Here is a 23,172-nt window from a genome sequence, read left to right on the forward strand (position 1 = left end):
TAATTAGTGTACATATGCATATATGTAAATAAATGCAGATTCTGTATCGTCAATTTGTTTTCTGGGGAAAAAGTCATTGTTTATCTGGAGATAATGTTTATTCTATCTATAAAACTGAATAAATCTTTTAAATTTTCTGAATTTTCCATTTAAATGGGCTTCCACCTGCCTAGATCTATATTCTGATCACTCTACTTTATTGTTACTTGACATCAGGAGCATTATTTCAGATTCTAATTCTAGTATCCTCAACTTCAAAATGGAAATAATGATAACATCCTATATTTTAGATATAGTATATTCATGTAATCCATATAAACCACCTTAGTGACCAGCATATAGGGCATAGTCAGTAAATATTAACCTGTGTGGTGTTAGTTTTATTATTTATTTCTAAAGTACATTCAGCAATCATGATTTATAAGAGACTATCTATACATTTTTATTTTTGCTGTGCATTATTGGTTCTATTTTCTCAACGTACCTATTTCAGATAAAGCACTTTCATTTAAGCTGCTTAAATACTAAATGAAAAGTTAGTTTCTATGTAGGTTTACCCTTTAGTGTTAAAATAAATGTAGGAGGCTCAAAGTTATTAGAGTCTTTGTAAGGAGAGGAATAATTCATAATTATCAATATAAAAACAAACAATGGTTGGTGTTTGGCACAGTGGTTATGTAATAAGCTGGGATGCCTGCATTCCAAACAGAGTGCCTGTGTTATAGTACTGGCTCCATTTCTGATTACAGCCTCCTGACAATGTACACCCAGGGAGGTGGCATGTGATGATTCAAGCAGTTGAGTCGCTACCACCTATATGGGAGACCTGGATTGAGTTCCTGGCTCCATGCTTCAGCGTGACCCAACCCTGGTTTTTGTGGGCATTGGGGGAATGAACCAGTGCTAAGAGCTCTGTCTTTCTGTCTGTCCATATCTGTGTATCTTGCAGTCTCTCTCTGAATCTAAAGTAAATTAAAAAGCCCATTTGAAACATCATCAAAAATAACATCAACAGTAAATTTCTTCCCTCTTACTATGTTTTCCTCTGAGGGGCCTGCGCCGGGGTGCAGTACATTAATCCTCTACCTGCGGCACCAAATCCCATATGGGCACTGGTTCTAGTCCCGGCTGCTCCTCTTCCAATTTCCAATCCTGCCCTCTGCTGTGGCCTGGGAAAGCAGTAGAAGATGGCCCAGGCACTTGGGCCACTGCACCCGCATGGGAGACTGGGAAGAAGCTCCTGGCTCCTTGCTTCGGATTGGCGCAGCTCCAGCCATTATGGCCATTTTGGGAGTGAACCAGCCGACAGACAGAAGACCTTTCTCTCTGTCTCTCCCTCTCACTGTCTGTAACTCTACCTTTCAAATAAATAAATAAAATCTTAAAAAAAATTGTTCATTTGAGAAGCTAAAATGTTCTCTTCATCTGGGCTATAACCATTTGCATAGATCCTTAGAGTGGCTAGTGAATCTTTCAAGACAAAGTGCCACTGATCCTGGGATAACTGACAGTACAGTCTGGAACTACTGCTTTGTGTAGTGCTCATTCTCTATGCCTTCCCATAAAGTTTCAGCTGCAGCAACCATAGAAACAGCTTTGAATCACTATCTTATGTATTATGGTCACACGTCACATTGAAAGTTAAAATTCCATTTATTTAAATTAAATTAAAAGGAATTCCTTGAGTTGCAGACACATTTTATGTGCATAATAAGAACTATGATGACTGGTGGCCACGATGTAGGACAGCAATGATATAGAAAATTTTCATCTTTCCAGGAAATTTTGTTGGCCAGCACAGATCCAAGCCCTGAGAGAGCAAAGAAAGAGGCAAGGTGTGAAGCCAACCAAGTGTTAACTACCTTATCTGGGATACAATAAGAGGTAGTCAGCACTGTTTTCTTTTCCTATCCTTGCATTCATCTGTTGATATCTTTCCAAATCAGTTCTGATTTCTTATTTATTGTGTTTTTATTTTAAACTTTAGCATTTTAACTGGAAAAATTATTTTTGCTTGTGGAGTAACTAGAGTTAGGCTACATATGTGGATTTATAGAATCTAGATGGAAATAATGTTATTTGATTCATATTTTATATCACATTAGTGGTGTAAACTTTATTCATCACCACTATGAACCTGTATACAATGTGACTTCTCATGACTTCACTGGCTGAATTTCATTCTATTTGAAACTAATTTAAGATGGTATCACTATATTAAATTGATGATTTAAAATTTCAGTGTTTTCTGGAAATGTCCTTGATATAGTTTCATAGGATTTCATTCACAATGCTTAATATTAGAATATTGTCCTTGCCATATCTGTTATTATTATAATTATCAAGAGAATCCATGGGCTGTGGGACTCTAGAGAATAGTACATAGGACACATGCCAAGCAACTGTCTCCCTCTGAATCCTGATGATAAAAGGCATCCTAGAGGAAGGGCTGCCTTGAATGTTCAGATGATATTCTGGTCGCCAAAGACAGCCAGCTGTTTGTACTTGGCAACATACTGCAACAGAATTATCTCATTTGCAAATCTTGGGTATGGAAACGCAGATAAATGTTAACATTATAAAGCAGCAAATGTAGACAGAGCTGTATCCTTAGTATTTGGAGGAACACTTTGTATTTCATATTTGTACATATGGAGCTTTGAAAACTTACTCATAAACATGCCATCTGAGCAATATGGCACATAAGACATTTTTAATATGGCCAAAGCTGTATTAAACTTTTCCTTGTATAATGTTATACAAACAAATATTTTAACATACCACTTGTATAAAATGTGAATAATAAAGGTGTTTAGCAATAAAAGGAAAAGTGTATCTGGTGTGTTTTTACAATAAAATATCAATTTTATGCCAATTAAATGTCATAGAGAAAAGATAATATTACTCTTTCTTAGAGAAAAAAAAAAATGCCCCCCAGTTATCAGGTAAGGACATAGAGATTCACTGTTTGCTTGGATAACATACTAACAAATTACCCTTCAAAAAACAGCTCACAAGAGCCAAAACTGCATTCATAGGTGACTTTGGGTGTGAGAACAAATAAGTCAGAAGTCAGAAATTCACAACATTTTAAAAATAGCGAATTCTATATTTAACCTGAGCATTTTTTTTCTAGTTGAGAAAAAAATATCCTTAAATAGAAAGAAATTTAGACACCACTATGTAAGCAAAGAAAGTTTGTTCCTTTCTTTCAGTTGAAGAGTCCAATTCACTCTTCTTGCTACAATCAGGATGATCTTCCTTTTAAAAATACAAATATGATCACATGGAATTCTTAATTAAAACACTACAATGGATGCATTGTCCTTCAGAAAAACATTCAAATCTTTAACCTTTAACATGGCTTACAAAGTACAGCTGGATTGATCTTTTGTGTCTCTAAACCTGTCATGACACTGCCACAGGACCTTACAGATTCTCTCTTACAGACAGCCACTAAATATTGAATGAATAGACAAACACTACAATTTTTTTTCTCAGTAAAGAATCAGGCAAAGAAAAGTGATGAGTGGAGTGTACATGTTTTCTTCACCAATTTATACAAAATTAGACTTTCCTCCCATCATTATCCATTGCCTTATTGATTAATAGAAAAAAATAAAAATTCTTAAAAAACCTTTATACACACACACACACTCCTCTATGCCACAAAGGCAGCCCTGTTTGTTTGTTTTGGGTGAGTTTATTGCTTCCCATAACCTTAGTTTCCTCATGAAGATGAGGATAATATCTGCCTCACTGGTTTGTTGTAAGGACTTGGTTAGATATGAAACACACATCATTAGAACATAACAGCTCATCAACAGTGGTTGATATGCTATTTAAGCTTTTTTCTGTGGTTTTCCAATAAAACATGCTAACTGAATATAAAAACAATTCTTGATTTTGTTCTCCTTGGTTCTAGCTGTCTAAGGAGGGTGGCAGGAAAGAGAACAATAACAAGGGACTGTATGGCATGAACATGCATGAGCTGTGAGGAGACAGAAGGACTTTCTTGCATTTGAAATTTTTCAAGATCACCAAAAGGGGTAAAAATGAAAATGCATGCCTGCATGTGGGGTGACAATAGAGAGTCCCACCTCTTAAACAATTAATTTCTCAGGCATTATTTGAAAAATTCACTGCTTTTGAAATCTCTGAATTTCTGTTAGTTATCAAAAAATCAGTTCTATTTGTCTGACACATTATCCTCTATAATTTGTAATTAAGAATACATTAGGTAATAGGTAGAGACACTGTTTTAGCTAGTTTCCAAAAATGGCGGTCCAATGGCACATGCTTCCAGGGAGCCCTACCATTACCTCTCCCTTTAATTGTAAACTGTGACTCATTCTTGGCTGATTGACTGCAGCAGAGGTGATTCTACTATCATAACGACCAGAATCTGGGTCAGAGGCAGCTTTGCAGGTTCAGAATGAGTCTCTGGGAACACTCACTTTGGAATGCTCTCTCTGAGGAAACTAATGCTATCTACAAAACCCAAGCCACACAGAGAAATGAAGATTGTCCCTCCTCTGGAAATTAAGTCAATGTCCAGTTATCATCGCCAACCTTGGGCATGAGCAATCTTGGATGCCCAGCTCAACTGACAATTTGACAATATTGCCTGTCAGGCATTTGACTATATCTGCATGAGACATCCTGAAGTGAGACTTGCCCAGATATGTTCAATCAATTCATTAGCCAAGATAAAATCATATTTTTTTTTTTTTACAGGCAGAGTTAGACAGTGACAGAGAGAGACAGAGAGAAAGGTCTTTCTTCTGTTGGCTCACCCCCTAAATGGCCACCACAGCTGGCGCACTGCGCCAATCCGAAGCCAGGAGCCAGGTGCTTCCTCCTGGTCTCCTATGCGGGTGCAGGGCCCAAGCACTTGGGCCATCCTCCACTGCACTCCCGGGCCACAGCAGAAAGCTGGACTGGAAGAGGAGCAACCAGGACAGAATCCGGTGCCCCTACCAGTACTAGAACCCGGGGTGCCAGCACCACAGGCGGAGGATTAGCCTAGTGAACTGTGGTGCCGGCCAATAAATTATTTTTAATACTCCTAAGTTTTGAGATAGCATTTTGTTTTTATTTGGTTTTAATTCAACAAAAGATGATAGTTAGGAAGGTCTATCAAAACTCTTGGCACTATTGATGAGGTGTAAATAAATTGGGTTTGGTTGGTTTAATTAAAGATTTACTAGAGAGATTAATTTTTAATTACTATTAATCTGAAGTCTAAAATTATTAGAGATAAATGATATAGTATTTCTACAATTATAAGATTAACACATTTTAACTTCTCTAAAATAAAATTCATTTTATAATTAATGAGATTATATAATTGGCATTCTATTTTTCTTTTTTGGAAGTACTCAGAGATCCATTTTCATGGAATCTTAGATCATGGAATACACAATATATTAATCAAAAGGATAGTCTAGGCTGGCGCCGTGGCTTAACAGGCTAATCCTCCGCCTTGCGGTGCCGGCACACCAGGTTCTAGTCCCGGTTGGGGTGCCAGATTCTATCCCGGTTGCCCCTCTTCCAGGCCAGCTCTCTGCTATGGCCCGGGAAGGCAGTCGAGGATGGCCCAAGTCCTTGGGCCCTGCACCCGCAAGGGAGACCAGGAGAAGCACCTGGCTCCTGGCTTCGGATCAGCGAGATGCGCCGGCCGCAGCGGCCATTGGAGGGTGAACCAACGGCAAAAAGGAAGACCTTTCTCTCTGTCTCTCTCTCTTCTCACTATCCACTCTGACTGTCAAAAAAAAAAAAAAAAAAAACTAAAAAACTAAAAAAAAAGGATAGTCTAAAAGACTTCCCTTTGGGACCACTGCTTCAGAGTTTCCTGGAGAATAAATTTAAGTAGGTTTAGAATGCATAAAATCTATTCTCCTTGTATTAATAAAAATGAAAAATAAAAAGCTCATTCAGAATATAAATATGCAGAATACATTCTGTATACCAGAATGAAAAATGCATATTAATGAGAAATTATTCATTGACTAAAAAAACTTTTGCACTAGAGTAAACTCATCATTTGATTCCATTTCTCCACACACATAAAAAACATTAAGTAGGTTTCTGCTCTTCACTAAGTTAAAATATCTTGTGGCAGAATCCATACAATTGTAAACAATGTTCCAGGAGATATTTATTTTTAAAAATTCCTGAGACACACTGATCTAGTAGCAAAATCTCTGTACTAGGTGATCATACTGCTCTAGCTACTCATTGACATATGTTTATTAAGTTGTAATTGGTACTAAGCATTGGCAGATCTTTGGATTAAGTAATTCAGTAAGGAACCTTATTATGAAAAGTCTTACAATTAGAAACATCCATAAGGTGTAGTTTCTATCATGTTGGTCAATGGAAAAGTCATCATAGAAACTGAAATCATGAATTTCCTCTTTATTTCATACCTTTTGATCTGATAATGTTATTTTAGAAATACAGTTGCCTATATATTGTAAATCATCACAAATATGTACATTGCATTAAATGTAAACATGAACTTCAATTAAAAAGTGATATTATATTGATGAATATCATTCTTTCATTTCATATTACCTTGGAGAAAACATGAAAATGATCCTGAAATTTAGATGTACAATGCTTGCATTCTAAAATTTGGTAGAATTCCTCAAAGACATGCTTTCTAAATATTTAAAATTTTCCTTCAATGTTTGAATTTCACAGAAAAGCATACTTGTTTTGCAAACATGAAATGGATTACCTCCAGATATATGAAAGAACCTATTGCTTAGTTCTTCAACTCTCATTCTTTAAAATTCAGAAATTGTTGAGTCAATTGTGAGATTAAATTTGACATTTCACACCCTGGTAATCATGCTGCTACTTAGAGTGGCTTAGTTTTGTGCACTAAAGTACACCATAGAGGCAAATATACTATGAATTTGCCATAGCCTTCAGCCACCTTGATAGTCAAACCTTTTATTTGGTGTGTAATTAAAGCCACTCCAACACCTTTATAACATTGCAGTCATTTTCTTCCATCAAATAAAACATGCTGTCTTAGAATCTTTTTTTAAAATTCTAACTTTGAGAACATAGGGACAAAAATATATCAATGAGATTTTAGAGAGTGAATTTTGCTAAATACAGTGGCAGAAAATGAGAGCAAATTGTGTAACAATCATTTTTACCTTATGATGTTATACATAGGACTGCATTTTGTTAACATTTCAAAAAAATGTTTATTGATTGATACCCATAACAGAATAAAATTCTACATGAGTAAGAACATGCTACAATAGAGAGAATCAACTTGCAGAAATAATATTTTGGGAGCTGAAACACAATTTTATTTTTAATTAGAATATAATTTCAATAAGAAACAAAAGGAGGAAGCTCACATCAGACAATAGATATATCCAGGGATTAAAGTCAATCTGGGATTATACACTCAGATTATATATAGACTATGATTTTTACGTAAGAATTATTATTTAGTACAAATACCTAAGTTTTTATTTTAAATTGTAATGCTCATAGTCCTTCTAAAAGTGATTAATTTTAAGCAATAAATGAAAAATGAAATTCTATTCAACTGGACTTGAACATAATGAAAATTTTCGCTTTATTGCACATTACAAGAGAGTTCATATCTGTTGAACTAATACCACTGCAAATCAAAGGACTTTTCCTGTAGTGATGACCAATTTTAAATACTATTTGAATTATCATATCAGAAAGATTTTCAAAGTCTTATCTACTGAAATTAACTGAGCTGAAGCAAAGCAATGTTCTCAAAATATGCCAAAGAATTAGCAATTTCTCATTAAAAAGCATTTAAGTCTTTTGAATCATAAAATGTCATAAGAAACAACTGATGAAATAATCCTCCATCTTAAAACTACAAATGTTCTTAAATACCTTTTGCATTTCTGTGGTTTTGTTCTTTCTCTTTCCATAGCCCAAGTGCTGATACATGGGAGACTGGTAATAATAATGATAATGGTCATATTAGTTGCTATAGAAATAAAAGTAGTAAGAACTAACATTTGCTGAGCCTTGCTTTATACTTAGCAGTGGTATAAGTATTTTATTCCATCAAAGAAGTTAAGAAGATTGCTGAAGACTGTGCAGCTGCTAAATGAGAGACAGTAGGGCTATGAACTCCTAGTGTATGGTGCTCCAAATTGTGCAACTTTACCAAAATTCTTGTAAATACTAGAAATTTGTCAAAATAACTTTATGTTAAATATTTCACCTAAGACATGAGTTTTATTAACATCTATTATTGATAGTACATCCTGGTTTACCAAGAACAATCTTTCTGATATGTGAATATTGATTTTGTCAGTGTAATAGTGATCCATAGATTCACATGACAGTATTTCCATATTTTATCTATTTTTCAGTTGTCAATATTGTGAGGCAGTTCGAATCAGACTTCTGAAAGAATTAATAAATACATACCTAGGATGGAAACTCCTGAAGAGACAGATCATCAAACTAGAGAGTAAGAAGTCACGTGAGTCACAATGTGTATTACGAATAGTCACAATCTATTCCAAGGTTCCAAGAAAGATCTTAGGTTATTTAAGGAAGTAGTCTGAAGTATTACCATTAAAACTTTCAGGACTTCATGTCCTCAAGCCAATCAACCAAACTCAACATAAGTATTTTTAATTAACTAAACAATTACCTAATATAGCACTGTGGTCCATACACTGGACTAACTGTCAAGGATCTAACACCTGACCAAGAAACCAGGAGATGCCAAATAAAATCAGAAAAGGTCAAGCAAAGCAGAAAATCAACAATATGACTTTCTACAAATTCTTGACTGATTCACAAGATAATGTATGTTTCAATTCAAAAGATATGATTCAGTCAGATGTGTCCAAACAAGCTAAATTATTAAAGAGAACTGCAAAGTCTGCATATGAAAAGATGCACATGGACCTTGAAAATGCTTTTGTTGCATTATTTAGAATAGTTATAAATGTCAGGTTACTGCTAGTCCTACCTCTCTTAAGAGTGGCATTTGCAACATAATATTTGCCAAAGTTCATATGACTATTTCTGTGAAAACTATGGCAACTTTCCTTTTATAAAAAGTTACTTCTCCCCTCAAAAAAGATAATATAACTGATACTAGTGTAACCATTTTCTTATTGTTCTTACATAATAGGATTTAATTAGTGTATGTATAGGATGTCTTAAATACATATTTCAGATTTTTATAAGCGATATCATTGTCCCATAAGGAAGTTATCTTAATTAAAATTGTTTGACAAACTACCAAACGTCACTGCACATACTCATGGAGTATCCCATTAAAATTAAAAAAAATGTCATTTATTCAAAGTATTTTGTTTTGATATTGAAAAATTCTCAAGGCATATATAATATTTCACAATTCCTTATTCTGCTATTCATAGAAAATAATTTCAATGGCAGATTAATCCTGCTATTACTTTGTAGCAGGAGTAGCTGCTTGGGAAAGAAAAGGTTTATTTCAGCTTACAGTTTGAGGTACAGAATCCATGAGTACAATGTCTGGTAGAGGCTGGTCATCGTGAGTGTGATGGCAAAAAGCACAATCATATAGTGAGCCACAAAGGAAAGAAACAGGACCAGGTAGAACTCAAACTCAAATAATCAAATTTGTTTCAAGAACCACCATCATAGAGCATGCCTCCAACAACTCAAATAATCTCTGATGCTGTGATTGGATCATTTCCACCTTAATCAATCAACTATTAGCAAAGACACATCAGAGTTTATCAGCATCATGAGTTTTGGGGAGACATGTCCTACTGCACACATAACTGTAGATTATATTAGAATTAAGTGATTACATAAAATTTATTCCAGAAAAGCATATACTTAACAAAATTCTAGCTTTGAAAAACAATGTTGAGGAATAAAAATCCTGCATGATGAAATTAATTTATATTGTTGGGATAAGAATAGTGAGTTATTATTTAATAAGAAATTGATGAATTCAAATAGGCAGGCAATTATGGTGCTGGATTTTGAGATAGACACAAAACTATATAATTTACAGAATGTATAATTTACTAATATAATTAGTCTCCTTAACACTCATGAAGATTGAGTTTAGCTAAAAATGTAATTAATCAAGATACTAAATGTATAAATTGAGGTCTACAAAAAACAAAATTTTAAATTTTGAGATGATGGTAAATTTTATAGAGCTGTAAGAAGTAATACAGAGATTCTATTTACTCTTTTCCCATTTCTCCCTGGTGGCATCATCTTGAAAAATTAGAGTAGGAAGTCAAAGCCAAGATAAAGATATTAGTACACCCAAAGCAGACGCATTCCCATCACCACAAAGACATCTTGTGTTGCCCTTTGATAGATACACACACTTCCCTCTCATCAACTCCATTCCTATATCTACCACCTTAACTCCTCACAACTTCTACAGTTCTGTCATTTCAAAAATGTTATACAAATGTAATAGTTCCATATGTGAACATTTTAGACTGGCTTATTTTACCCTTCAAAGTTTTCTGAAAATTTGTCTTACATTAGTATGCGTCAATAGTTAGTTTTTGTTTTTTTTTTCACTTAAGAATATTCCATCTATGAGAATATCAGTCCAGTTATTCATCCTTTGGAGGACATTTCAGTTGTTTCCTATTTTGAATTGTTATCAGAACTACAATAAATATTTGTGCAGAGGTTTTTATGAGACAGTAAGTTTTCATTTATCTTGGATAAATAGCCAGGCATGCAACTGCTTCGTTATATGGATGTTGCATATTTAGTTTACAAAGAAACAAGCTTTATTTTCTAAAGCAACTATTCCATTTTACTTTACCACCAGCAATGTTAAGGAATCCAGTTTCTCCACATCATCATTAGTATTTGGTGCTGTCATTATCTTTTTTCAGACAGTCTGATAAATATGTAGTGATACCTTATTTTGGTTTCAAATTATATTTTCCTTATGCCTAATGGTTTTGAAAATCTCATGTCAATTTGCAACCCATATGTCAATGAAATTTGTAATTTGTAAGTTAGTGAAAATTCAGTGAAGTTTTTATACTTTTATCTGTTTACTAATCGTATTATTTGATTTTTAATGGCTAAGCCTTTATTTTAGATACCAATCTGGCTTACTCCATTAATACTGTAAGGTAAAATATCATAAATCTGGTAGCTTATTTATTTCTCACAGTTCCAGAAGTCTCAGGGTGAAGATTTTAACAAATATATTTTGGGAACATACATTCAGCCCAAACCAGTTGAATCTACATTATGTTCGATGTAATTATGGATGGTCCTTGAGACATCCTCTTTAAACCAAGGATTATGGAAATCTCCTGCATGATTTCAATTAAATTAGATTTGTTGAAGTTTGTTATGCAGCACACAGTGTCATCTAATATGACATATGATCCGTGGGAACTTGAAGAGAAAAGCATATCCTGCTATTATTTGGTTGACTGCTCCATAAGTGTTCATTGGATACTGTTGGTTGATGTTGTTTTTTTTTTTTTTATTTTTAATGCACTAGATGACTGCCTAGTTGTTCTACTAATTGTTAAGAGAAGGCCCGGCATTGTGGTACAGTGGGTTAATACACTGCTTGCAATTCTGGCTCCCATATGTGAGTGACTGAGATCCAGTTCTGATGTTCTGCTTCTGACCCAGTTCCTGCTAATGAGCCTGGGAAGGCAGCAGAGGATGGTCCAGTCCAACGTATTTGGGCACTTCCACCCATGTGGCAGATGAAAATGGAGTTCCTGTATCATGCCTTTAGCCTGGCCCAGAACTGGCCACAGCCATCTAGGGAGTGAACCAGCAGATGGAAGATTCTCTCTCTCTCTTCTCTCTCTCTCTCTCTCTCTCTCTCTCTCTCTGTCCATCTTCTGTCTCTGTCACTCTGCTTTCCACATAAAAATAAGTAAATCTTTAAAACAAACTGTAATTGTTGAGATAGCCCAGAGAAATACCAGATGAAGTAGAAGCTGTCCAGAGCTAGGATGCACCCATAGGTCACTGTGGTGTTAGACGTAGTCATTCTTAGTCATGTATGTATTTCACCCGTTATGTATTCCATAGCATGAAATTAAAGATATACCTGAATTATGCAGTAAGCCTTGTCTGTCAGGCACTTACCACAGAATTGGAGCCAGTAGAAAATGTTCACTTTAATGCATTGGCTGATTGTGATTGCTGGCTAGGCAAATTCAAATTTTCAAGGCATGCCCTCAGGAAAGGAAGACTAGTACTCCCAGACACCATGTGAAATTACAGTCCACAGGAAGAATTTCTAAATCTTTCAGGATAGCTCAACTCTGTTCTCAAAGCCTTTCAATTAGTTGAATCACATCAAATCACCTCATCTTGGATGATCCCCCCTACAGAAATCCATACCATTAATTATACCCACAACACACCTTCACAGTAACGCCGAGACTAGTGTTTGATTGATTAGCTGGGGATTGTAGCCTGGCCTCACTGATGCACAAAAGTGACCATCATACTGAGAGGTTCATTGAACAAACTGTCCCTCTTCCTTTAGGTGTCTCCTTGAAGAACCACTGCTCCGTGAAGGCTTCTCCAACATCATCATTTAGAATTGCACCACTGTTCAGCCAACATTCCTTATTCTCCTCTTTTGCTTTTTTTTCTTATCTTGAAATATTATCACTCAAAACGTAGATCTTATCTGTTAATTTTATTTCCCTTGTTAAAAAGTACTATTCAGTGGGCATATTTAGTAGTTTGATCCATTATTACATTTCTGACTCCTAGAATGGTGCATGGCACAGAGTAGACATTCATTAAATATTTGTTAAATGGATGACAAGATAATTGCTTGATCTCTACAACAGCCTATGTTACATAAATGTAAATATAAGTGATAGTAGGTAAAAGAACCTGATGCTCTAGTATTTAATCATTGAATAACAACATAATTTGCAAATCCAATACATTCATGAAGTACATAGAGGGATTTCTTAACATTTTGTTTAAACATAAATTTACCTGTTCACCATTAAGTTTTAAGATTATTTCTAAGCATTCCCCAAACCCAACTGAATTATATGTAAATAACTCTAAATAAATAAATATTTAAAAACAAATGAACTATTAAGTTTTCTAAAAAGATAACTTTTTACTTGAAAACACCTGCTTTTTTTACATTATTTTTATTTTTTTAATTTTTTTTTTTTTTTGACAAGCAGAGTGGACAGTGAGAGAGAGACAGAGAGAAAGGTCTTCCTTTGCCATTGGTTCACCCTCCAATGGCCACTGCGGCTGGTGCGCTGTGGCCGGCGCACCATGCTGATCCAAAGCTGGGAGCCAAGTACTTCTCCTGGTCTCCCATGCGGGTGCAGGGCCCAAGCACCTTGGCCATCCTCCACTGCACTCCCTGGCCACAGCAGAGAGCTGGACTGGAAGAGAGGCAACCAGGACAGAATCCGGCTCCCCGACCAGGACTAGAACCCAGTGTGCCGGCGCTGCAAGGCGGAGGATTAGCCTATAGAGCCGCAGCACCGGCCTACATTATTTTTCAAAAAATAACATTTCAAGGGGAAGACATTTTGCTCAGCAGTTGTGACAAAGCTTGGGATGCTTCCATTCCATATGGAAGTGCCTGAATTTGAATCTTGACTCTGCTCCTGATTCTAGCTTTCTGTTAATGGATACCTTAGGAGGCAGCAAGTGCCTGCCCACATATTTGGATTTCTACCATGAATTTGGAAGATCTGAATTAAGTTCCTGCCTCTCAGCTTGGGTTTGAACATAGCCTTGTTGGAGGCATTTGGGAAGTGAACCTATGGGTGGGTGAAAGAGCTCTCTCTCTCTCTCTTTGCTTTTCACATAAAAAAATTAAGCTTAAAACAAGATTGCCTCCTTTTTTATTTTTCTAAGATTTTGTTTATTTGAGAGGCAGAGTTATAGACAGAGGAAAAAACAAAGGAATATCTCCTCTCCACTGGTTCACTCCCTAATTGGCCACAATGCCCAGAACTGGAGCAATCTAAGGACAGGAGCAGGAGCTCCTTCCAGGTCTCCCATGTGGATTCAGGGGCCCAGACACTTGGGCCATCTTCTGCTGCTTTTCCAGGTCATTAGCCAAGAGGTGGATTGCAAGAAGAGCAGCCAGGACTAAAACAAGCACCTGTTCGGGATGCCTGTGCCACAGGCAGAGGCCTAGCCTACTACGCCACAACACAGGCCTGGATTGCCTCCTTTTTTAAAAAATAAATATTCTTTCAAGTAAATAGAAATATTGATTAAATTTTACAAAGTACTTATCTATGCTACTAAATTTAAAACTGTATACATTATTTGACCCACCAAATTGTTGAGAAATCTCTTCATATATACATTTTACAGAAGTTTGCAGAAAATTACATAAGAATATTCTCTTTTGCCACTGACTATAAATGTAAAAACAATATTGCTAATGTTTAACTATAATGAAGGGGCTGGTTAAGTAAAATATTACACACATACGCTATGAAATAATATGCAACAGGTAAAATGAAGAAGGCAAAAAATGACAAAAATTCTTAAATACAATAAGAGAAAAATTCTGTTTACAAAAGAGAATACGCATAATATCCCTCTGTATATTAACAAGTCCAAATGGATACTCTTAAATACATTTAAATATTGAAACAAAGATAAAATGTACTTTATTTTTTTTTAATTATTTACTTTCAAAGCATGTACCAGGTAAGAGCATGCTTTTGCTATTTTTTTGCATTTGGAAACAGATTGACAGTTTCCAAAGTGTTTTTATTACTTTATGATTAAAAACTAGGCCAGCAAATAAATTAAAAATGCATATGCTTTGACACAGCAATTTTGTTCCTAGTAATTTATCCTAAAGAAATGATTAAGGATGTGCATAAAGGTTTATGTATATAATGTCCAATTCACCATTGTTTTTTCAACAAAAATGGAAAATAGCCAATCCTGCAATATAAGAATGTGGTTAAATTACAGTATATCTATTTTGTGAATTCCAAGTATTCATTAAAATGATACTGTGCAAGTTTTCTTCTAAATGATGGATCATCCTTTATTAATAAGTCTTAAAAAGGGAAAGGGAACTTACAAAATTACGTATATATTATATATATAATATGTATTATTATATATAATATAATATATATAAGAAAACTTCACAGTTATTTTAATCTGCACATATTTCATGGAACTCTGCCCCTCTCCCATCCTCTGCACCAGCCTACCGCAGTCTTTGCGTCCCTAGACCAGCCCAATAGCTGTTAGGGTCTACACATGGCCCGGTCCACAGGCAGAACACTAAGAAGGGCCCAGGGGGGTGGCCTGGCTTTGCCCAGGGCCAAGGCATCCACAGTAGGTACCTGACCCAGAGGAGCCAACTGTCAGTGAGGGCTGGGGGCCTGCAGCCCTAGGAGGTGGCCCCGAGCGTGGTGGTCACAGGCAGAGGGCTCCGCCAGCTCCCGGAGTCCTCTGCGGCGCAAGGCTGGGCTCCAGGGGAGAGGGAAGAGAGGCGGGCCTGGGCAGACAGCAGCTCCCGCTGTGCCGCGGGGAGCGAGGTCCGGAGGGGCCGGCGATGCTGCTGAGAGCCCCTGGAGGCACTACGGGCGGTACATGGCGAAGGCCAGGAGGCTGAGGAGCAGGGTGAAGCCGGCCAGGCCCAGAGTGGCAGTCAGGGGGAAGAAGGGCCGGTACTGGATCTGGCAGTACCAGAGCAGGAGCAGCAGCAGCAGCAGCAGAGGCTGATTTCCAGCAGCCCGGAGGGGCCTGGCTCTGACCCCGGCGGGCAGGGCGGATGCGGGGGCCCGACCCTCGTGGACACGTGGCAGTGGAGAACGCAGTTGGGAGGGAGGTGAAGGCTGCCCAGGGTCTGTGTGTCGTCTCCTAGCAGCTGTCCTTGGTAGATGAGCTGCACCTGCTGCTCCTGGCCGGGAAACTGGGTCCTTTTCAAGGAGCCAATGGTGTCGTGAGTCCAGGCGCTGGCCACCCGCTCTGAGTCATTGAGGAATTTCAGCCGCAGCACTAGGGGCTCCTGTGGGGAGTCCGGGGGTGGCGGTGTTGCTGTGACCCCCGTGCCAGGCTCTGGCTGTGCAGCTTGACCTCTGTGTCTCAGCCCCTGGGGACTCCCCTCTGACGCTGTCGGTGGCGGTGGCTCCCATAACTTCACCGGGCTGTGCTGCTGTTGCGACCCCTGATGGCTGGGGCAGGGGGTCGGCGCCCTCGGTGGTATGTGTGGAGACCCAAGCGAGGGCCAGCGCCAGAAGGCAGGCAAGCACCGCGAAAAGGACGGTCACCTCATCACCCACCCCTTCAATCAGGGCCATGGCACCTGCCCTGCCCGCCAGGCTACTGAGCTGCATGCAAAGGCACAAAGATCTCATGAAGGGCTGGCGCTCTGCCTCCTGACCCCCCCCCCCCCCAACTCTTCCAGTCCCTCTGCTTTCCTACAAAACACAGACTGCTCTCCCAGTAGCCCCACACTTGCCTCCTCCTGCCCTTTCCCATCACCAAATCCAATCACAACTCCCTATTCTTAACCAACTCCTCATACATATATATATGTATGATATATATATCTTCCCAGCCTGACAAAATATTTCACTTCTCATGTTGAGTAAATCTGATGTTCAGGATGGCACACTTGAAGGAATGATATAGCTAATGATCATGTGTCTAGGGAAAGTGGAAATGTGAGCCCAGGACAATTAGAAATGAAAGTTGAAATAGAAGAAAGATCTTACTTCACTAATGAGAGGCATTGACTCAAAACTGGTTATCATTTAAAGAGGACTGAGGAATCAGTTGGAGTCTCCTAACAATCATCTATCTGTCTTTATCCTCCTTTCAGGATGAAAATCTTGAGATTGGTAGTCATGGACCAGTTTAGGACAACTTAATTATTTGCCAGCTTCAGCCTTTTCTCACTCACAGAAGAGCAATGAAGAGAATAGAAAAGCCTTGTTGCAAGAATTCATTTTTAGTTTAGGAGACACAGAGAGGACTTGACCTCATGAGTTGCACCTTGATAAGGCAGCAGAAGAGTTGACTAAGGCTACACTATTGGAATCTGCACTGACGCTATGTATCCATTGTGAGGAGTTATCTGTACCTGTGAAGATAGCTGGGAAATCCCCGAAGAGCCTCAGGTTGCATGAATGGCTACTCATGGCAGCTGGTCTGCACAATTTTATCTGTCATCATAAGCAGAGCAAAATAAGGAAGGGAAACAACCTACAGAATGGATCCATTCACAAAATCTTAGAGAAAAACACCAAACCTCCAAAATTATTTAAGGTCACTTGAATAGAACTATATCTGTAAAATATGACAGTATAAGTTAAGATTTTTTCATCAGAATATAAGCTATCATAGATCTGTATTGGTTTATAAAATATAAATAAATAAAAACTATAGCATTTTGTTATTATTGAATAATATCTACTCCACTGGTGTTTAGGAAACTTGTCTGCAAGAATATTTTAATTGATGGTTGAGATAATACAATTTGCATTCATTTTTATCTCCTGGAATCTTCTTTAGGTATTTTTTCCTTAGTAACTCTGGGGATTTGAAGCTGTTTTTTTAAAATAATTATGTCTTGAAATAGTACACCACTTCCTATAAAAATGTACTAGTCTTAATGTTAATCAAAAATTTTAAATGAAGTTTTTTTTTTAAATTATCAAATATCTTACAACTTTTACCAAAGTAATTATTCAGTTACTAACCTTAAAAAAACAGCTCTTTTCATTTTTCTTTTAGGCTTCCTTTGTTTCATTCCCTGAGCTGGATTCCCTGTGAAGGATGAAAAATGAGGCCAGTGCCGTGGTTCAATAGGCTAATCCTCTGCCTGCAGCGCCAGCACACCGGGTTCTAGTCCTGGTCGGGGCACCGGATCCTGTCCTTGTTGCCCCTCTTCCAGGACAGCTCTCTACTGTGGCCCGGGAGTGCAGTGGAGGATGGCCCAAGTGCTTGGGCCCTGCACCCGCAAGGGAGACCAGGAGAAGCACCTGGTTCCTGCTGGATCAGCGTGGTGTGCCGGCCGCAGCGGCCATTGGAGGGTGAACCAACGGCAAAAGGAAGACCTTTCTCCCTGTCTCTCTCACTGTCCACTCTGCCTGTCAAAAAAAAAAAAAAAAAATCATCACTATCCTAAAATTGAAAAAGGAAGAAACCCAACAATAGTGTTTTAACAGTGATGACTTTGATCTATGTAAACATATGTAGGAGAAGAGAGTTAAAAGTTCTCATGTTGTATCTAAATATTATGCACTGACCATCAGTAAGTTATACTGTATGAAACATTTTAAGAAAGAGCAGGATACTATCACCAAGAACAACTACAGAACGGGGGAGACAAGCCCATGGTTATAGCTCTAGAACCCTAGCAAAGACGATTTAAAATGAACAACCAGTAAAATACAAGAAAAACTAAGAGAAAGGGAAGATAAATGCCCCAAAGAGAATGATTAAATCAAATGGTGCTGATACTTTCTATATGATGAACATTGAGAAATGGGCCACTGGATTCAGCAGTGCAAAGATTACTGGCAACCTTGATTGATTATTTTCAGTAGTCATTTGGAGGAAAAATACAGACTGAAAATGACAGAGGTAAATTAGGACTCGTTCATGAAGATCTCTACTATTAAATGTCAGGTATAACCAGATTATTAGTTGAAGACGAAAGTGTAATCCAGTACCAGTTATTTTCAAATGGAGAAATAACAGCATGTTTGTTTGCTAGTGGGAATGATCCAACACATAGGGAAATCAAAGAGTAAGAGGGGAGAATTGTACTTGAGTAGGCAAGAGGCCACAAGTAGTACTTGGTCTTAGAAAAAACATAAACAGCTTCTCTGTAGTATCACAGAGATGAATGTGCTAATTAATTGCTTTGTGGTACTCACTTCCAATGTATATGTATATTAAATCATCATCTTGCCTTAAGTATATGTGACTTTTATTTATAAAGTATAACTCAGTAAAGCTGTGAGGAAGAGGAAAGAAAAGGTAGAGAATCAGGATATAGATATGGTAAGTAGGGGCCTCTCTTGTAACTTCCCTCTGAGAATGCCTACTTCCTCAGGGAATTATAAGATAAATATGTAAGTGAGAATGATGGAGAATGTTCCGGCAGAATTGAGAGAAATGGTATAAAATAGTTACTTAGAAGAGGAGAGACGTGACTTAAGAAATATCATGTGATTACTGAGAAGCTTTAAGGGAAGGACTCAAGGTAAATTATTATGAACTTAAATTGACATGTATTTGCATATCAGCTGCACAGGGAAAGTAAACAATTGAATGTAATGAGGCCTGTGATTTAGCCAGGAGAATGAACCCAAGTAAGGAAGGGATGAGAGGGTTGCTGCATATGCAAGGGAGTAGTTGTTTGGATTGACCATGGGATCAAAACTGGGTTGGGAGGAAGGGATACAACCATAAGGGGTAGTGAAACTGGCAGATAGACAGATCCAAGATTAGACCTTTGAAATTAGTTGTTACACAGATTTCCAGAAGGGCAACTTCTCTGTCAAATCAGTGTGAGGAGAGTTTTTATAAAGAGAATGAAGGTTAAATACAGTGGGTGGCAAACTTTTCCATTTGGATATTTATTGATCAAAGGGAGTATCAATTATAAAGCTAGCATATCTGGTCAAGCATGGAGAGAATATATAAATATATGCATCTGTATTATTATGACTACACCTAAGGTTGTAAGAAAATAATCTTTTAGATGTAAGTATTTGGATTGTCATCATCTGGCAATCTGTGAGTTAAAAAATAATGGAGTGATGTTCCTTTGCAATCTAGCTACTTTCAGTTATCCAAAAAGTATAAGGGATAGAAATCTGTGCTGCCATGTAGCTCCTGTCTATGCCAATCAAATATAATTTTTTTTTTATTAAACTTTTATTTAATGAATATAAATTTCCAAAGTATAGCTTGTGGGTTACAATGGCTTCCCCCCTCCCATAACTTCCCTCCCGCAAATGGTGGAGTTAGAAACGTGCAGGGGATTCCAACACAATTCCATCAAGATGGCATGTACCAATGCCATCGCACTAGTCCAAGTGATCAATTTCAGCTCACAATTGATAGCTCTGATAGGTCTAAGAGTCAAAGAGATCACACAAACAAGACAAGTATCTGCTAATACTAACTGATAGAATCAAAAAGGGAGAGAAAGATCCAACATGGGAAGTGGGATACACAGCAGACTCATAGGATGGCAGATGTCCTAAACAACACTCCGGCCTCAGAATCAGCCCTCAAGGCATTCAGATCTGGCTGAAGAGCCCATGAGAGTATAGCAGGCATGGAAAGCCAAGATATCATGGGAAAAAAAAAAAAAGACCTAAATGAATGATCTCTGTGAGTGAGATCCCAGTGGAAAGAACGGGGCCATCAAAGAAGGAGATACCCTTCGCCAATCAAATATAATTACTTGATAAAGTTCATCAGTCTTGGCCATACTGTGCATTAGCAGGATCGCGGTGTGTGAATTACATTTTTTCATTCGCAAGTTCAATAGCACCTCTGTATCCTGCAAAAATCCAAGATTAGCCTTATGTGACAACTAGTGAGAGAGTCATTAATTACAAGTATTGCACTTACATTCAGTGGACTACCTTACCTAGTTCTTAACTGACCTCTTTCAAAGGAAAGTATCTGATCTAAGTAGAATAAATTGTAATTGGATGGCCTTAAAAAGGAACAAGATTTGCAATTCAGCTATATTTTTGGTCAGGATTGATGGACTCACATATCTGATTCTTTTTTTATATATGTCTGAAGGTTCAATATATAATAAAAAGTAATCTGTATAGAAATGAACATCTGAAAACTGATGAGGTTTCTCAGTCCATGTGCTTTAAGCTATAAGATAGACAAACGAAGAGTAAAAAACAATAGTATGTGCATGTCTTCAATGAATATTTGTTGACCAGTCTTAGCATGCACAAACAGGGGCTATAGGGTTTGAATACTTTAAAGTAATGTCCTAGAGAGGCAAAGCACAAAGAACTATCAATTATACAAGATGAAATTAATGCTCACTAAATAAAAGAAAAAGTTAGAGCATTGTGGATTAAAAAGATTTAGACAAGAACAAGTAGTGTAAAAGGAAAGATGGGGTAGGGAGTGGAAAATTTGGATGCAGGGAGTCTGGAGACTGTGTTTGAGGCAATGGTGATAATGATGTTCATTATGGCAGCAATATAAACCATACTTAGTAAACGTCAGGAAATCAAATGACATAGATAAACTGGGGGGTATGTGCATGTAGAAATCAAGTTTCTGGGAGAACCTGAGACAATTCCAGGGAGTCAGAAAGGGCAATAAATTTTCATAATGATATGCATATAGCATTTGCCTTTTAAGCTGTATTTATGTCATGAGTATATAGTGTAGTTTTCTGTATAACACGTGACAAGTGATATCACAGAACACTAAATATAGCACAAGATATGGAAAAGTAGCTGTGTTCTAGAAAGGCCAACATCAAAGAGATTTTTAATATTTTATTTATTTATTTGAGAGTTACAGACAGTGAGAGGGAGAGACAAAGAGAAAGGTCTTCTATCCACTGGTTCACTCCCTAAATGGCTGCAACAGCCAGAGCTGAGCCAATCTGAAGCCAGAAGCCGGGGTCTTCTTCTGGGTCTCCCATGTGGGTATAGGGACCCAAGGACTTGGGCCATCCTCTACTGGTTTCTCAGGTCATCACAGAGAGCTGGATCAGAAGTGGAGAAACCAGGACATGAACTGGCACCCATATGGGATGCCAGCACTGCAGACAGAGGATTAACTTACTGTGCCACTGTGCCAGTCCCCTATCAAAGAGATTTGTAACAGATTGTAGAACAACGTGAATCATCTCACTATTATTTTTGGGAGGGAATAATATAGTTACTTTTTCATTAAAATATTGTTAATATGCTCTTTTACTATTTATTTTTAAGTGTGCTACAGCTATTCAAAAATTTGTATTCTTGGAGTGGGTTTTGTGGCATAGTGAGTTAAGCCACAGTCTACAAATCTGGCATCCCATGTGAGCATTGGTTCAAATCCCAGCTGCTCCACTTCCTATCCAGCTCTTGGCTCACGTGCCAGGGAAAGTAGGGGAAGATGTCTGGAGCATTTGGGCCCCTACTACCCATGTATGATATCAAGATGGAGCTCCAGGCTCCTTGCTTAGGCCTGGCTCAGCCCTGGCTGTTGCAGCCATTTGAGGAGTAAATCAGTAGATGGAAGATCTCTCCTCATCTCTCCCTGTAATGATATCTTTCAAATAATTACACATTTTTTAGAAAATTCATTCTTAATATGCAAATTTAATATATGTAATTTGTATTAATAAAAGCACTTTGGGATTAACAATGACTTTATTTTTAAAATCATTAATTTAATAGGAACAAATTTCATGTAGTTTATAGATACAATTGTAAGAATATAATGATAATTTCCACCCTCCCAGACGTTCTGAGACCAAATGTTTGTGAAATATCGGTATAGAGTAAAGGATCTGGGCTTCATCCCTAAAAGAAGGGAATAGGGAAACAGAGAATTGTCATTACAATTTATTAGAAACAAGTGGGGATGGTCAAAGGTCAGAGCTTTGCAACATTTATCTGCTGTGCTTCACTGGAAAACAAACTTCAACATTTATAAATTTGCTTATTTGGCTTTTGTCAATAACTATCCTTCAATTTAGAAGAGTACAGACCATTTCTATTAAGCATCTCTTGTGTCTCACTTCAAAACCCTGTTGCCTTTCTCCTTACTGCAGCCACTGCTGACGTCATCAGTCCCTCCAGAGGTTTCAGCCATTCTGCCAGCTTGCCCCCAGGCTAGACCCAGGCCTGTTCCACCCCATCAGTCTTCCTTCCTTGGCTCCCCTGTACCGCAGTGTAGGATGCCTTAGTATTCATATGCCTGCTCCCACAGAACCCCTTTAGCAGTCATACGCCTGCTCCCACAGCCAGAAGTGTATGGCACTAGCATTGAACAAGTAGGGTTGAGGACCAATAGGTATCTATTTCAAACTTTTTACCCTTCAGCAAAAAGTTCTGATGCATGTTTTGTAAGGTATCTCACAAGGCACCAAGGCAACAAACAGTCCCAACAAGAGGACAACGTCTGGATTTCCTCTTTCCCAGTTTTATA

General features: G+C 37.7%; 1 pseudogene; it reads right to left on the reverse strand.

The window, feature by feature from the left end:
• Positions 1–15,602: 15,602 nt before the first annotated feature.
• LOC133765534 (transmembrane and ubiquitin-like domain-containing protein 1) lies at positions 15,603–16,341 on the reverse strand (annotated as a pseudogene).
• Between the last annotated feature and the right edge of the window lie 6,831 nt (positions 16,342–23,172).

The sequence above is a fragment of the Lepus europaeus genome, chromosome 8, assembly GCF_033115175.1.
Source record: "Lepus europaeus isolate LE1 chromosome 8, mLepTim1.pri, whole genome shotgun sequence".
In the NCBI taxonomy this organism is placed as follows: domain Eukaryota; kingdom Metazoa; phylum Chordata; class Mammalia; order Lagomorpha; family Leporidae; genus Lepus; species Lepus europaeus.